Source organism: Falco punctatus (genome assembly GCF_963210335.1).
Source record: "Falco punctatus genome assembly, chromosome: 3".
Taxonomy (NCBI): Eukaryota; Metazoa; Chordata; class Aves; order Falconiformes; family Falconidae; genus Falco; species Falco punctatus.
This window is the reverse complement of record NC_137582.1, coordinates 57,613,130-57,631,017: the sequence shown is the minus strand read 5'-3', so window position 1 is coordinate 57,631,017 and position 17,888 is coordinate 57,613,130.

Sequence of the window (17,888 nt, the reverse complement as noted above, 5' to 3'; positions counted from 1 at the left end):
GAAGGTAGGCTTGCAATTGCTTCAGAGTTGCAAATCAGGAGCAATCTCACTACCACTAGTGGCATTGGTATTGGTGGGATGGCAAAAGTGCAATACCAATGTGGGTCTAGACATAGATCCATCCCTTCCACTAGCAACCCTCAGAAATGGATTCTAATGCAGTTGCAGCTGAGCTCTTTTATGATGTAGTACATATAAGAGTAAAAGCTGACAGGCTTTATAGGCTGGAAAAATTATAAGTAAGCTTAGGTTCTCAAAAGAATTTGAGAGTTTTAATGTTTTGTCCAGACCAAGATGTCCCAAGAGGTCCACAGCTCCAGAGAATGATGAGCTCCTGTCTTATGAATGAAAATCTCTATTCTGAAATTCACAAATGGAAGCTCCCAAAATCAAAGTAATTTTCAAATCTCTTGGTCACAGAATAACTTCTTGCTCTGTTCTTAAACCTGAGAACGATATCTATTTTTATGTGTGCACATGTACAGATTTGTGTTCGGATATAATAATCAATACAAATCAACTATAACAAGTAATAATTGCATCAGAACTTTTAGAACAACCTTTCCCTTTGTATTTTGGAAATTCTTTTTCTCCTGTATGTGGACAGATGGCCACTTTGCTTTGGATCTTTGCTTGAGGGTCTTTTTTATACCATGAGGCTATTGATCAATATGCAGTGACGATATTGGCCATGCTAAAGCACTTAGCAGGGAGGATCATGTAAAAGTTCCTTTCTTCCAACCTATTCAGACGGAAGAAAGATTAAATATAAATAGGACTTTTTAAGGCTCCGTTCAAGGAGTTAGAGGAGAGTTAGAGGAGAGGAGTTAGAGGAGAAAATTCAGGTCAATTCACCTATCCCTCTAACACTGCTTAGAGTTCATTAAAATAAAGAAAAATAAAGAAAAAGGCAGTGCGAAATTCTGACAGTTATAACCATCACTTAGAAAGGATGAAAGTGTCCTTATAAACTAATAAGTCTTTAAAATATCTCATAGGGAATCACAGACCCTCCGCTTCCCTTAGCTTGTTTCCTAGAGATGGCTAGCCATGGGAAATAAATAGAAAAATGGCATTAATCTTGTTGTTATATTTTACCCACAAGCCTATTTACTTAATATTTTCTTACTGCAGGAGCTGTAAAATGAAGTTTATGGCCTGTATGAAGCTCAATAAGGATGATGATTCATCTCAAGAACAAATGTTTGGGCATAAAAAAAAAAGGGAAGATTCAAGAAATGACGTCTGTCCTAACATAGATCCTTTTGTGAAGAGTACTGTCCTTACCTCTACCACCAACTGACTCAACTCACTTTTTCACTGGTGAGCAACCAACAGACCACTTACTCCTCTTCTAGATTTTCCTGACACATGTAATGTATAGCCCTGTAAGGCTTCTTCACATTAGTTAATTAAATTTGACTCAGTCTGCACGCTGGCACTGAGACCTCCAGGCATGGGCTAGCCCTGTCCAAGCTGTCGAACTCTCCTAGCCTTCAAGAGGCCACACTGCCTTTTGGGGGTTGATAGCTCCTGAATCACTTCATGAGCTGGCGGCAAGCTGTAATTTTCTGTGGGTCACAAGTGTGCCAATCATGGGCTGTTGCAGCAACACCACCACAGACAATCAGGTGTCTATGCTCCTCAGCTTTCCCTGGTACCACTTAATTTCCTTGCATAGACATAGCCATTTGCTCAGCCCAGCGTTGCCCAAGTTCATCAGCTTTTCACACCTCTGAAAATCAGGTTTCCAACAGCTTCCCAATTCTGATCACTTACTTAACAGTAAGGACAAACCTTTCCTACATGGTAAAGAAGGGCATTGTATTTAGGCATGAACAAGGTGATGGGTTTGAGGCCTGAGATCGTTACTTATTTGATCTTTTAACAGCTGCAGGAGTTTTAAAGCAAGGCACAATGAGGAACTACCAAAAAAAACAGGGTCTGACATTTGTGAGCATGACCTTGACATGTCTCCACCACTGGACAAGAAGAACTAAACCCTGAACAGAGACCTAGCAGCATGCGTGTGCTATGGTGCTACACATGGCTACAAGAGACCAGTTTACCACCAGTTAACGGATACCCTTTGTCAGATGACCTGCAAAAAGTGACTCTGGGATTCCTCCTAGCCTGTGTCAAGCACAAAACAAAACACAACAGCTGAACACAAGAAGTTAATGCATTCCGATTCAGTGGTGGGAAGGACTAAATGCTTTAACAAAGTGTGCAAATGCAACTCAGCTGACAAGTGTTAACTCTCTAATCTACGGTAACTCCATCTCTTTGTGTTTCTGCTGACGTTCCCTGAGATGAAAAGATATTATGGATCTTTTGAGTAAGAACACTGAAAAGCAGAAGAAGAGACATCACAGCTCACAGACACCGTGCTTTGAATTCTCATCTACAGTCAAGCCAGTTTACAGAGTTTTCTGCCCATGAAGAAAGAGCCAGCAGTACTATATATGAGATTTATTTCCCAGTTGCAGTAATATAGCATTATCAAATAATCCCTCCATAAATAACGATCACATCCACAAGACATCTTAAGAACTGCCCATGAGGAATCTAGAGAAGTAAACATCAAAGTAAGGCACTTTAATTAATCCTCTAATATAGCTAAAAGCCAGTTTTGGAAAGAAATGGCTAGATTACGAGAACACATTAGGTTACTAAGGGAATCCATTCCAATGGAAGTGAAATCTTATGCTTTTTACGGAGAAAAACACCCTTTTAATTGCAAAATGACAGTGGCACTTGTCATACATAAAGTGTCTGGCTTAGCAAGTAATTTGTTGATCTCAGCTGCATCATCAGATCAGTAAAGATTCAGAATAAGAATGTGATTCAGAGTTCTCCAGGATCACAACAAAAAATTTCTTAACCTGCTGAGAAATCATGTAGCTCCTACTTCTAGCTAGGTATATTTGCTATATTTCAAGTGTATATACATATATATGTCTGAGGTGCTACACATTTGCTCTTTATCTTCTACATGCAGCTTTATAAATGAAAATAAGAGAAAATAAGAGAGATACCTAGTTCAGTGCTGACCATCATGATAACTCTGGCATTCATAAGAACTCTATTCAGTATATATTTTCCTATTAATTCATAGTACCTATCGATCTAGGAAGCATTTCATGTTTTCTTAGCCATTGACTAATGATTTAAGTTAATACATCGTTCAGTAAGCTTAATATTTTTAAGTTCTAAGGAGCTTCTAGATACAAATGAGTATATCACAGGCTCTGCACTAAGAAGATGGCACTCTGGGGAGAATGTTAATGGGACCCCACAGAAAATCACTTTAATGTGTTATGTATGGACAATTTGAATTTTGGAAGGAAACATAAAAAACTAATGAGTAGCATTAAGCTTAACATTAAAAAGCAAGCCATTGTTATTGAGCGCTATAAAGGCAACAGCATTATCAGAAGTATCAGAAGTTACAACTTTATTATGAAAAAATCCTATCCCAGGTAAAAGTGCTACAAAGCTTGTGCTTTTCCACTGTTTCTAATGATTTGAGACTCCTGTGTCTCTCTTCCTCTCTTCTCAGCTTTCATAGAATTATAGAATATCTTTCCTCACCTATGCTCTGTATCTCCAAGTACCATGTTGATAGCACACCTGATTTCTTTTGCCATAGATCAGCTTTGCTTTTCCACTTGATTTGCTGGCCTGATTTGAAAATTCCTCTCCCTTTCTTGACAAATGAGCATCAATCATCTGTCTTTTCAGTTCACCTTGTTCCCAGGCCCAGATCACAAGCGTAGATAGCCCTGCTTCTGCTCTTTGGTGTCTCCTGCTCCCCCTTTCTCTTTCTTCTCTTATCACATGCTCATGAAGTTCTCCAGACCTTGCCTCTCCCTACTCACACTGCTTTTTTCCCACTTTCCCATTGCAAGGTCTATTGCCCTCACCCACTGCACACCCCCACCTCTTGCTTCTCCGTTCCTCCTCTCCCCAGCCTGAGCAATACACTCCATTCTGAATTCATCCCCTTCTTCTCCCTTTCTCCTTTAGTTCTTCAGTTCTGCTACATCCCTAGCTAAAAAAAAAATATCTATAATTCTGAACTTTAACTGAATCTCATGTTTCCAGAGCTGACAGTTTATCACCACCTTTGATTCAGTCCTTCAGCCATGTTTTCCATCTCCAGTTCACCCTTCCCAACCATACAGTTCTCCTGCTGCGCAGAATTTCACCAGCTCACTTTGAATGAAAATTGTCAGGTTTTTCAAAACTCCTTCCCTTCCAAGACTTTTCTCCTCCTTCTGCAGGACATATAATCTGCAACATTGACTCTGAGCAGACAAGTATCTCATTAGTTTCTTTCCAAGATTGTCTTTTAATCCAGCTGGCACTCTTCCACTCCTTCTTTATTATTTCTATTTCTCAGCTTCCTCAGGATTCTCCACCTCACAATATAAATGTCTTCTGAAAAACAAACCACCTTTGCCTCCACTTTCCTCTCTACCAGCCGTTCCACCCACCTTCTTTATCTGCAGGTGTATTCTGGAGCTCTTCCAACCAAGTTCAGTCTTAAGCCCTCTTTTCTAACTTCTCTCCCTTTGCCCTCCAGTGAAGAAGCCACATTTTAACCAAAGTTCCTCATGAATCATTCCTCCTAAAACCCAGAACTAGCACCCTTTATCACCCTCTCCAACCTGCCTGCAAGACTCTTCCTCTTGGAAAGCTGCGCTCCATGACTCATCTACGTCTTGATTCTCCTCTTTTCTGTCTAACCACACTTTCATGTTTCAAATGATTTTCCTCATTCTTCCCTCCAGTTTTCTACAGAAGCCTTCTACACCTGGGCTCTGGCTCTGTTTCTTTTCATGTTGTCTCCAGATAATTCATTTACAGATAATTCTACAGATAATCAAATTTCAGATAATTTCATCTAAAAAATAAATAAAGTACCTGCCCCATGATTCAGACATCTGCTTAAGAGTGGCATGGTCAGAGTAGGGCTCTTCATCTTTCCCTCTGACAGTTTTCCTTTTTCTCTGTCACTATGGAAATACCACTGTCCTGCCTCTTCTCCAGCTCCTCAGGTCCATAGCCTTGGCACAGCCTTTAGCTGAATCTCCAGTTGATTCTTACTCCCTCTTTTTATATTACAGTTACAAGTTACATGCTTTTATTCTCATTCATAACCTAAAACACTCCTCCAGGCTCTCACCATCTCCCATCTTAACTAACACCATCTTCTACAAATTTGTCATATATAACATTGCTACCTATTTCCATTCATAACATTACAGCAAAGAAAACTTTCCTAGCCTTTTGCTCTGAGCATGTGATTTCACTTTTCACAGCCTTCCCCCTCTTCATTCACACTAAACATCAGCTTCTTGTCTTCATTCTTCACAGCTTGTCTCCACAGTATTTATCATCTTTTGCATGCTATAAGTGACAGTAACATTTAACACCCGTTCCCACAGCACACATGGCAGGAACCGGCATTCAGGGCCAAAAACAGAAGAGAGGTGATTTAACATCCCTTGCATGAAGCCGACTGGGGGTGTGCCCAAGTGCCGACAGAGCCACTTACCCTATCTTTGCTGGTAAGGAAGGGAATTTACTCATCTGTAGCCTGGGGAGCAAAAGAAAGCTTAATTCATGCAAGATAAAGTAGGAAGAGACAACCCTTTTGAATCAGCTACTCAGCAGGTGGTAGGGTACCGTGTTGACATAGTCCAGGAGCCGGAGGCAAAATTGCCGCTGGGCTGATGTTGGCAGTCTTGGTCTGTGCCCAGTCATAAGATACCCATCAGCCATCAGAAGTATCCCTAAAAAGCTAAAGATGGAAATGACTGAAACTGCAAGATGTGTTGGCAGCAGAGAGCTCAGACACAGGGCTCTGTAATGGGACACACCAAACAATCCAAATACACAAGGGTAACAGCTCAGTACAGCCAGCAGGCAATTTTTTTCCAGAGTCAGTGCTGAGTAAATACCTACATACAAATGAAAGGATCTCACAAAAAAATGTTCTCCAAAGCAGTTAACATGTTAGCCTCCCAGTCTTTCTTTTGAACTGTCCTCCTAAAAACATTCGCAAATGACAGTCACCAGTCATGGATACACAAGGCAGCTAAAAGCAAGGGCTGTTCAGCCCACCCCATTAGAGCTGAACTGTGCAGTACGTGCAGCCTGTGCACTTATTCGTCCCTCCTTACTCGTACCAGTGCTATTCACCTGCCTGGGCTTCAGTCCCCGCTGCATGTCTGGGGAGACTTCAGGGTCCAGTTTTGCAAGTTTTTTCCCTTCACTCTCTAGGCTGAACGTGGAGCTTCTACACCAATAGATGACAGAATCTGAGACTTCAGCTACCTAATCTGTAGATGCATGCAGATACAAAACCTATCAGAGCTAAATACCATTTTTTGAAAGTTTTCTAGTGTCAAATCTGAACTGGTTTCCCATTGGTTTGCCCATTAGTAGCAAATTGCCTGGGCATTTGGCTTAAAAAAGCCTCATACACATAAACAGACTTTTTGTCCAAATAGAAACTGAACAAACCTCAAAGGTTTGCCCTCCTTCTGTTGTGATAGTAACGTTTTTCACTACCTTTATTTCTTTGTAGTATGTGTATTTTTACCGCATAACAAAATGGACAAAATCTGGGATTGTCATTATGGTATCCAAAGGTCTGTGCTTTTCAAGCAAAGGAACCCAATCTGTTCCTGTAAGCTCTGTGTCCAAACAGAAAGTCAAATCAAGTTGCTTATAAATCCATATCTGTTAGAAAGAAGAAAATGAGCAAATCTCCCTCACTGTGTCTTCAAAGAAAGCTTAGTCCCCTCTTCAGCCTCAAAAAGTTCTTTTAACAGATTTGTGCCCTGTAGAGTCAGCTCCCAGAAGCTCAGGGGCAGCTTGCAGCCCTGGCCAGCTCTGCTGGTGAACAAAGCCAGGCTCCAGGCACCGCAGCTCACGCGGGGTGGATGGATGAGACAAGCCCCTGCCTTGCCGTTGTTCCCCGGGCAGTAAGGGAAACTGCTTGCAAACAGCAGGACTTCACGCCAGCTGAATCCCCTTTCTGCAACAATATTGCAGGCATCCCCGTTTTCTAAGGTCTTGCTGGTTTGAAATGCTGTGGTTTTCATTGTCACTTCTACTTTACAGGGTGACCAGGAAGGTTTACCAGCAACTTAGTGTGGAGAGGAAAGAGGCAGGGGCGATGGACTGTCAACGTTAGACTGTTAGACAAGAACACATCCCCCACAAGCACAGTACCTTCAGAAAAAAAACAGAGAACCTCCCTGCAAAGATGCTTACAGCATTTGAGTCTGAAGAAATATGCCTCCCTCAGGACTCCTCTTATGGCTGCCAGTTATAAGGGCCACATGCTACCACATCATTAATATGGTGTGTTTAATTAGCACATACGTGTTGTGTGGTGTTTGTTTTGAAATCATACAAATCTAAACGCATCGTGCAAACTCCCTGCATTAAAATGACAAAATAAATTGTGTCTTCATTCAGGCAGCAAGTTGTGGTGGTAACGTACTGCAGAAAAAAAAGGCTGAAAATGAGAAAGAGAGAAAAAAAAGTAAACAGGGAACTAAATAAAGAGATAATGAAGGGAGGGAAAGAGTTAATTGGCTGTGTCTTAGGACACTAAAAAATTAAGGAAGATTTCAAGGCATTAACGAAGCTAGCATTTCTGGAATGTAAAATGGCATTTGTATTACACAGCTCAATACCATGCTAGGAATCAATATTCTCTGAAATGCAGGAGAATTTAAGAAGGTCGTTGCTTTGTGTAATCATGGTCCTTTTGGTAGTGCCTCCCCATGGGATCTGTAAGCCAATGGTTTCTTATAGAGGGCTGACAAATTTTCTTCTTAACGAATATGAAGTTTCTCTCAGGTCAATGGCAAGATAATGGGAAAGGAATATTTCCAGATCCCAGGTTCATTAAAGCCTGAAATCTGTACCAAAGACCATTGCATAGTTTTCCTCACATGAGGAGGTCGTGCTCAGCCAGATTAGTGGAGATGTTCCCACTAACCATCCACCCATCAAATGCAGAGGTGTTGCAGCATGAGGTCCTTTCTTGGCTTGATAGAGCCTGAATTTAATTCCTTAAGGGCATGGTTCAAGGTCTGCTGATAATGCCAGCATTTCTCCAAGGAGTTTCAGTGGACAGCCAAGTTATCACTGAGCTCCTGGTTGTGGTTTTATTTATGTGCTTATATTGGAACTTGCTTTACATTTATTGTCTGCAGTTGCCTACGTGACCTCAGAGACCTTTTAAAATTAAGAACACTTTACTAATGCAAATATGAACTCCTCATCTGTTTTTCTTGTTTGTGCAGTTCCTAGCAGAATGGGGGTTTTGTCTGTGACTGAGCTCCTAGTTGCTATGGCAATACAAATAATAAATAAATAGTAAAATTAATACATTGGCATAAAATATTCTGATTTAGTAAGCACGTTCTCTAGAATAGTAATAACAGCACTTCCTACAGTTTAGTTTTCTGAGCAATATTTCCCTACCGGGGTGCCTCAAAACACTTGTTAACAATGTCATGCCTTATACACACTATAAAATGGTAATGCAGCTCTACCACGTATTACTGCAGCATTTCGGCAGCGCTGGTCATTGCTTCCGTTCTCTGTTGTCAGAGGTGTGCCTGGGAGAAGACGTATGCTGTTGCGGGGCAGGGGGTGCACGTGCATGCACACACCAGAGCCAGGCGTGTTCGGACTGGTGAGTTTGCACGTATGGAGGACAAGCAGTAACTTCATGGGCTTCTCTCCCTCAACAACACCATAATGTGCCCACTCTCATTCAGACAAAATCCCTTTCACAGTTCTCTGTCTGTGCAAGAAGGCTACAAAAGAGCTCTAATTTACATTTATACTCACTTGAAAGAGTACATTTATTTATCATAGAAAAAAATTAAGCTTCTCTAGCCAAGATACAAGTTTGTGACATAGAGCTGTAGATCGAGTCGTTATTTGAAAGAACTGCAGAACTGATGCTTCCTGAACAATCTCAAAATTACAAGATTTTTCTCTCTTTTTTCTGAATGTGTACTAATACACATTTCCATTGTAGATGGACATAAGTTCTAAAAATTGAAACCATGCAGGAAAATAGCTATTTTTCTTCCGTTTTGCAAAGAAAATAATGAATATTGTGGAAACCAAAGTGTCTGAAGATTTGTTTCTTTATGTAAACAAAATTATATTTGCGCCTAAAAAAATGATACATAAGATCGTACAGACACAGAAACTGCTGCTAGGTATATTTACAAAATGAGGAAGAATGAACTTTCATTCTTGAACAGTGACAGATGTACCTGATAATATCCAGCAGCTCTGCTGGTCATTGAAATGCTTAAGTATATTTTGGCCTGTTGACACACTTCTAAAATAGGTGTAAAATTAAATGTTAAAAAAGAAAGCGTAAACACTGCTGGCTTGCAAACAAAAAGGAAGGTTAAATGCACAGCAATCAGAGATAGTAAAAAGACCTGGTACTGTGCAGATGTAAAATAAACTTGTATTTCTGAAGACAAACCTTGAAAAATTAACTCAGTAACTCTATGCATCTTCATTGCAATACATTTAACTACATAGGACTAAGGACCAGCAGTAACACATTCAAGAGCATGTGGGAATTGCAGTTGCTTACTACTGCAAGCTTTAAAGTGACTTCTGAAATAGTTATTAGTTACAGACAACATTTCTGAAGAATTAAAGTACAGAAGTAACAATATCATAATAAATAGCTTTTGTCAGCTGTCTCCTAAATTTCTTCTGTTTTTCATAGCAGGCCTCAGCAGGGAAAAATAGGAAATTAAAAACAAACAAACAAACAAAACCAAAAAAAACTATATATTTTCCCTACCTTTTTCCAGATCCTCTGGTTGCAGAAAACTCTTTCCTCCAACTCACTTCTTCATTCGTAGAGTGTAATCTGACTTTACAACATAACAAACATCCCTTGAAAGAAAACATTACATGGGAGAAAAATTAACTTGCAGTTCAACCACAGGCAAAGTGATGTTCTGCTCTTCTGCTCCTTTGAGGACAGCAGATTATTAAAGATCTGACTTTCTCATGAGAAAGCAAGAGGACAAACATGCAATAGTGGGGGGGGAGGAGGAGGATGTGACCCTCATTTCTCCAGCTCACAGCTTAATCACTGGCTTCTGCTTGATGCTGTGTCCTGCAAGGGTGACATCCCTCCTCCACACGCCTAGCAGGTGACACCCTGAACATTAAGTAGGTGAAGTAACATCTGGTTTGTGGATCTTGCCAAAAAGTCAATGTTTGGTTATGTCAGGACTTTAGGCAACCAAGCTGATGCCTGCCCACAGAAAACTGATGTTTGTTACCAGGACAAAGAGAGACATCACTGAACTTCAAACATCTGTACTGCTGGGTGGGAGGAACAAGAACACAGTGCTGTCTCAGGCACCAGGCCATCTCTTCCCCCTGCTGGCTCCAGCCTTCAATGTCAAACCCTGAGATACAACTACCACCAGCCTACAAAGCAAATTTATCATGACAAGCACAATGATCTAGGGACAACAGCTGCCCAGCAACTTGGCCCTGCTTTCACTCAGATCAAAGAGATGAGCTGCTTGTTAACAGCAGTAACCTCGATGCACACTTTTAATGCTAGTTTCTACTCAAAACTGAGAGTCTTCTAATGTACTCCAAATCCAAAAGCCAGGGGGAGAAATGAAGGAATAGGGTCTTGTAAAAGAGAAGCCTAATACTTTTCCATATCTTTATCCTCCAAAGGTGGAAAAATATTCAGTGCTGTTGGTTAGGGAGCCAAGTTTTGAAATGGCAAGTAGTGGCAAGCTTAATGTGCAAGAGCAGACCTGTGTCATTTAAACTTATTAAGCCTAAAAATCAAGATCTAAAATAGGATCTGCACAGTCTGTACAGAGTTAAAATAATCAATACAAGTGGGTTCTGCATTAGCTTTATGTAGAGCATAACCTGAATTGCAAGGCTACGTTTGGTTACCCTTCAGCTTTCTGGTTGAGCAGCACATAGCCTACCAAAGGCTCACTCACCCTCCCTCTATATCTTTGGCAAAAGCATTCAGGCCACCCCTGCAGCACCGGTCCACCAAGAATGTTTCCAGGTTTCCTGTCCTAGTTTCAACTGGGACAGATTTAATTTTCTTCTTAGTAGCTGGTGCAGAGCTGCGTTTGGGATTTGGTATGAGAGCAATGTTCATAGGACACTGGTGTTTTCAGTTGTTGCTGGGTGATGTTTATACTAAGTCAAGGACTTTTTGGTTCCTTGGACCCTGCCAGAGAGAGGGCTGGAGGAGCACGAGAAACTGCAGGGGACACAGCCAGGACAGCTGGCTGAACTAGCCAAAGAGGTATTCCATACCATATGACATCATGCTGAGTAAATGAACTGAGGGAAGAAGAAGGAGGGGGGGTACATCCGACATTATGTAATTTGTCTTTCCAAGTAACAGTTATGCACGGTGGAGCCCGGCTTTCCTGGGGATGGCTGACCACCTGCCTGCCCATGGGAAGTGGTGAATGAATTCCTTGCTTTGCTTTGCTTTGCTTGTGTGTGCAGCTTTACCTATTAAATTGTTCTTATCTCAACCCTCGAGTTTTACATTCCTTTCCAATTCTCCCCCCCCAATCCTGTGAGTGAGGGGCAGCGAGTGAGTGACTGCACGGTGATGGGTTGCAGGCCGGGGTTAAACCTAAACAGTCCTTTTTGGAACTCATGACCCCTGTCTTACTTCATTGAACAGAATAGCATTTATGCTCAATATCATTCCACATCAATGTCCACATTAAAGTACTGCCTGTAAGGGCTCGTCTGCTGCATATGCACATTGCTTCCAGCCCCCACCAGGCAGCATGACAGGGAAGCCCCAGTTGCTCTCCCCTCTCTTCCACTGACCATGAAGATTAAGCTGTGTAAACCTGAGTGTTTGGCAAAAGGTTTGTTGAAATGCTTTACTGCAACTGGAAGAAAAGATTTCTTTCACAGACAGTTCCATGTGTAGGTTGAGGAGGAGAGCAGAGGGCACAGTTGCTGTGAGGCTGGTGGCAGGGTGCAAGCAGCTGTGGGCACTGGGGAAAGCCACCTGGTTTGGAGCTCACAGTCATTACTACAAATACCTCTAGCAGAACTGGAACTTATAATTCCTTCCTCTCTCTGCTAAAACTCTTGAGAAAATGCTCCCCAGCTCCTTAAAAAACAATCTGCTCACTTTCTGCTGGCCTGGAAACATAATAAAACCCCAGCATCCCATGTAACCTCAGTGTATATGTTACTTTTGTTTCATCTGATAGAAGTCAATCTTTTCCACCCAGGATTATACGCTCGTTACAAAAGGAAGTCCACTCCGTGTCCAGCTTGGCTTTTCCCATGATGGTTGGTATAAGGTACTCCACAAAGTGATGGATCTGTCAACACAAGACAATTTGATTTGTGTTCATCCCTATCAGAATGGACTTCTGCTGAAGCATGGCTCCTTGCCAGTCCAAACCATTACCTGAAGTTTTCCCTGGCTATGTTGCCTGTGTGCTGGCATTGATGAATTTTGATGGTTGGGTCGAGTGCTCTCTCCTGGAGATATCTTCTTATTCTGCAGCACTATTTCCCTCTTTAAGCTAGAGTGCAGAGCTTCTGCTGAATTCATGGAGTCCCACTCACTTTCGCTCATGACCATTAGAGACTTTTTGCCATGGATCATGCGTGCCCTGGTGGCAGCACAGGTGGTATGTTGTAGAACCATTGTCAATGTGGAATTATTTCTCATCATGGGGGGAAGGACACAGACTGTTATTTTTATCTTTATAAACCCATCTGGACATTTTCAGCTCACCAGATATTTTTTTTTTTTTTTTTTTTGATTAAGGCAGCCAGACTCTTAACAAACTCCTGCTGGCTTATGTCTTTCACTGCGATGTGGAGCATCTTAATCCTAAGTGGTCAGAGAAAGGCAGCAGCATTTCCCTGCCCCTTTCATATTCCTATGGCAATGAGCCTGGGATGATTGCTCCACATGCAGAAAGTCATAAAAAGCCAGAGGGAATTCTGTACTTGAAAGAGTTTCAGCCACAAAATGCAGCGAGTACCAGCAGCAGCTCTCAGTGTGCTTCAAAGGAATAATGGGTGCATAGCATATCTGGTGAACAAATGATACAGTACATATGACATTCTTTGGGTATTCTGAATCTTGGCAGGTATTTTAGCAGTATCTCTTTTTTCCTAGATGGTTATGCTACAGTTTCTGTACAATTAGGTGTGTATACATATCAAAAAGAGAACTGTTCAAAACAGAAACAATGCAAGTCTTTGACCAAGCTGGTGAAAGTGTCAGACAGTGAAAAATTATGCGATTTCTTTAATATTTCACTTTAATCACTGCAAGTTGTTAGGTAAATTACTGAATCAGCTGAAATTTATTCAAATATGTGGCTTTGTACTACAAAAGTATACTGAAACACTGTTGGATTTACTTATGGTTTACTTGCAAAAATTCACTCCTACATTTCAGACTCAGGCTTTGGAGCAGTATGGAAAGCATAGCCAAGTTATCATACAACGCTTTCTTGCGGTGCTTGTTCTAGAGGCCTTGTTACGGAAACAGAAGTCAGAATGCTCCTGATACATAAAAAGTAGCTGTACTGGGTATAAACACGAAGTGAAATAACTTATAAGTCATGACCAGAAATTTTTAAAATTGTAAACAAGACAGGAAAGAATAGCTCAGGTAAGATTTGGGGGTTTTAATGAGCTGTGACTTTTCCATAACATCCAACAACGTCTAGCATGTACCCTGCTTGGGAATATACAAGAAATGATACTTTGAATATAGGTACTCAGAGTTTTCAGGGATTTTTATGCAGGTAACAATGTGATGTATCAAATAGCAAGAGCATATAGTGCATAATTAAAACACGAAATTCATTTCTAAAGTAAAGTTAAAAGTGGACTTAAAAAGGGAGCCACCCAGTCGATGAAGTCCACCTGGTCTGTTAAACAGTCACTTAAAGGCAGCTTACAGAGTAACGAGTCCTTAATTTACTGATGGCCATATGCTCGTTTTGGCAAAGATGATCCTTCCGCATGCCCTGATTTGTAGACTTCTCTTAAACTGTTGGTGACCATTAGAAACAGGCTGCTTGGCTAGCCTTTGGCCTGGTCCATATGGATGCTCTTAAGATCTCACCATTAGAACTGAGCAGAAAAGTAGTCAGCCCCTATTTCCCACAATTCAAATGCGGAGGAACCGAGTTCTTCTCCTGTGGTGCCTTCTCAAGGTCTCTGCATGGTCAGTACAGCAGAGCCCTCTGACACCCTCTTCTCCTGCCTTGCACTCACAGGATGTGCCAACCTGGTCCCCACACAGGTGCATAGGTAAGGCATTTGTTGCCATTTAAAGGCTATTTTTCACCTAGCATCTACCTATAGCAAGGGAAGCTAAAAAACTCCCGCTGGTTTGTGTCTTCACTGTGTTACCAAGCATCCTAATTCGAGGCAGAAGCATTTTGCTGCAGAGTCAGAGGACACATTATACCCCTTTTATCAGTACACAACCCCAGTCATAATGTATGCCCACAGGAAGAAACATTTCCCATGCAGGGGATGACTCAGACTAGGTCAAAGCAGAGATATAAGGAGAGTGGAGAAAAGTGAACAGTAACTGCAGTTTACTAAAGGTGGCATTTATCTTAACAAAGTGACAGCTGCTCACTGTGGAGTTACAAGGAAGTATTGTGGGGGTTTTTGACTCCGAAGCCCACCCTTTACAAGCCACTGACCTGGAATACAAGAAGACTACACATGCTGCAAAAGTCATCTTTAATAAGATAGGGTCAGATTGTGATGAAGCTCACTCATATTTGAGTGGCCCTTCCCTTCCGCTTGTGGCCCCATGGACATTAATACCATCACTATTGGGAAAATAAGGCTGAGTAAGGTGCAACTGCAGTTGCACTCCTGTTGGGCGCTGGTAATTGATAGCTTTCAATAGATTTAATTTTTTTTTTTTTTCTCTGAGTGCCCAGCCCTACTGGACAGTAACAACAGTATGGGGTTCCCCTGGTAGGACTCTTACAATGACCAGGTTATCGAACTGATTTTACATCCCCACCCCATGGTACCTCCAGCTATGTTAGAGCTCAGGAGCGTGAGTTGCAACAGCCGTCAGGAATTAAGTTGACTCTCTGTTTATAAGATTAAACAATGACTAAGCTTAGCAAAAAGCATAAACAGTGGTGTAATAAGGCTGTCATTGCAGTATAACTAGAATAAAATGAAACTGTTATAAAACATAACTGCATTTTATTATAGCAAACGCAATCAGAAAACTGCTTCCTTTTAGTAAAAATGTTCCACCTGTCTGCATACAGTGTACCACACAAAGTCCCCTCTTGGCTGTATCATGACTCTTTCCTGATGCAAAACACAGCACTGCACCAAACCAGCTAGAGAAACCAGAAATCATTAACCAAACATACTCTTAAAGAGTCTGGCCAGTTTCCCTTCGTTCTTGTGTATTTGCTGGCCCAGGGGAAAAATAGATACAACCTACAGAAGCTGTACAAAAGCAGAGTGACCATTCGGTTTGTATCAGAGATGGGCTGTGCTTTGTACCATCCATCTGTCAGGCTGTGCTGAGGAGAGATGCCATGAGAGTGGAGAGGAACACGTGAGGCTTTAACCCACGTTGCACAAGAAGAGCATCCCGGGTCTGGTGCAGAGGAGACAGGCTCGTAACCTGCTGGGAACAGGCTGGCCACAGCCTGCTTACAGAGAAAGTGCACTGCTCTTCCCTTGTTCTGGCCATGAGTTTGTCTTCAGAGGGACCTCTTGGAGAAGGAATGAGCTGGCTTTCACACAGGCTATGGCGCCCCATTACCTGCATGGTTCCCTCAGCCTGCCAGGAAACTCATCGACCCACAGAAAGTCTTGGGAGGGAACAAAGCCTAACAGAATGACTACGTGTAGTTTTGTGGCAAGCAGCTAGCAAGAGGTTGGGCTGGGTTATGGTTCATTTCCTTGCAACTGGGGAACATCTCTTTGCTCAGGTATCACTTGAACAGACCTCGCTTTTTTATTTATACTCATTAATGACAGCATTCCTGAGACACAGATGTCACAAGGTAGTATTTGCAAGGTCATCAGGCAACCTGATTTTAAAAACTCGCATCAGCTCACTAAATAAAACTCTCTGATTTACCGTACAAGACCAGAGAACCAAAGATACATAAAAAATCAAGTAAGAAAAGAAAAGAAATTGTGATGCTTCTTTTTTTTTCCCTTTGTTAAGCACTGACAATGTTTGAGAAAAGTAGAGATGTAAAGGGAAAAACTTGGAGACAGAAGATCCAAACTTCCCCTTGATTCTAAACTTAGCTCAGCCACTGGCCCACCGTGCAGATGACTCAGTGCACTTCCTTGAACTTAAATCGTTCCTCTTACAAAACTTGTTAAAGAAAGACGTCAGTGTAAATTAGATGTTGTGTCTAAGTTTAGCTATGGCCAATACATAAATATTGGAACTTTAATGTGTTATCATTTTTGTCTGATGTAGAAATATGTGTATGTACCTACACATATGCATACACATATATATATATATATAGCAAGGGAGAGAAAGATTTCTTTGTGCTATTTTTACGATTTAATTTACATATATTGTTATTTTGCTGGTGACATAAGAGCTCACAACTGATTAAAAGTTTAACCATTTTCAGAGCAGCCTGATTCCCACACCGCCCAAGCACTCTTCATTCTCTCAAACTGTCAGGGAAGTTTCAATCCCATCCAAGCAGTGGGAGCTGAGAGAGTACACGTTCGGCATATAACATACATGATGGCTGATTTCTTGTGACACTAATCTTCACTCCTGAGGGAAAGGCAGTCATTTATTCATAACTCTACCACTCAAAAGTAACCATTCTTCTCACCATGGAGATAAATGTCAAAATAGAGATCAGCCATAGGCTGAGTCTAATCTAATCTGTCCAAAATGAATATATATTTAGATCTGTTGTCAGATCTCGAATAGTAAATGCTTTAGCCTGGGCAACTATTTTCTCAGTCTGCACTCTCCACCTATAAATATGCATACTATGTTGGATATACACTATCAGAGAAGCATATTAACCCTGCAAAAATGGGCAGGATGTGAGGCTGTCCAACCTTTCTGGTATGAGCAAAGAGTCAGAGGACAAAGCACAAGACTTTCAGAAGTGTGTAACAGAAAGGCAAAAACATGCAATTTTTGTTAAAGTGTTTCTACCCTTGAAGACCCATCTGAAATTAGCAGGCCCTTCACTCCCAAGTAGTTGATCCAGCAAATGAGAAAAACAGACTCCAGCCTGGATCCCTGTTTTGAAGGATCTGTGGAAGATGCCAATGGAAATTCCCTTTCTCATAAAACTGTTAATTTTCAACATCCCCCTCATTTCTCCAGGTCACATTTCCATTTGGAGGATGTCAGCTGGGACGTGTTTGTTCCTCCTAGATCCTTTCCCATCCAATTATACCTATGCAGTTATTCATATCCTGATATTGAGACTCTGGAGAACACCACAGAAGAACCAGCAGTGATTGCCATTTTTCTGTCCAGCTTCTCTGCTTCATGCTACTATAAATCTCCATGACATTCTTTTTGAAGTGGAATATCTGAAATTCATCTCAGAGCCTGAAGAGAAAGAGGTCTTCTCTGAGCGACCCACATAAAGAAATTACACTGTTTCAGGGATAGGTACATCTACCTTTCTTAGGTATTTCATTATTGAAGTCGTAAAACAAACACTCTTGTATAAACGGCAAACACAGGATGATTGTTTCCAGTGCTTGTAAACTGGCATATTTCTGGTGCCCAGATATCCTTGTTCAAAACCAAA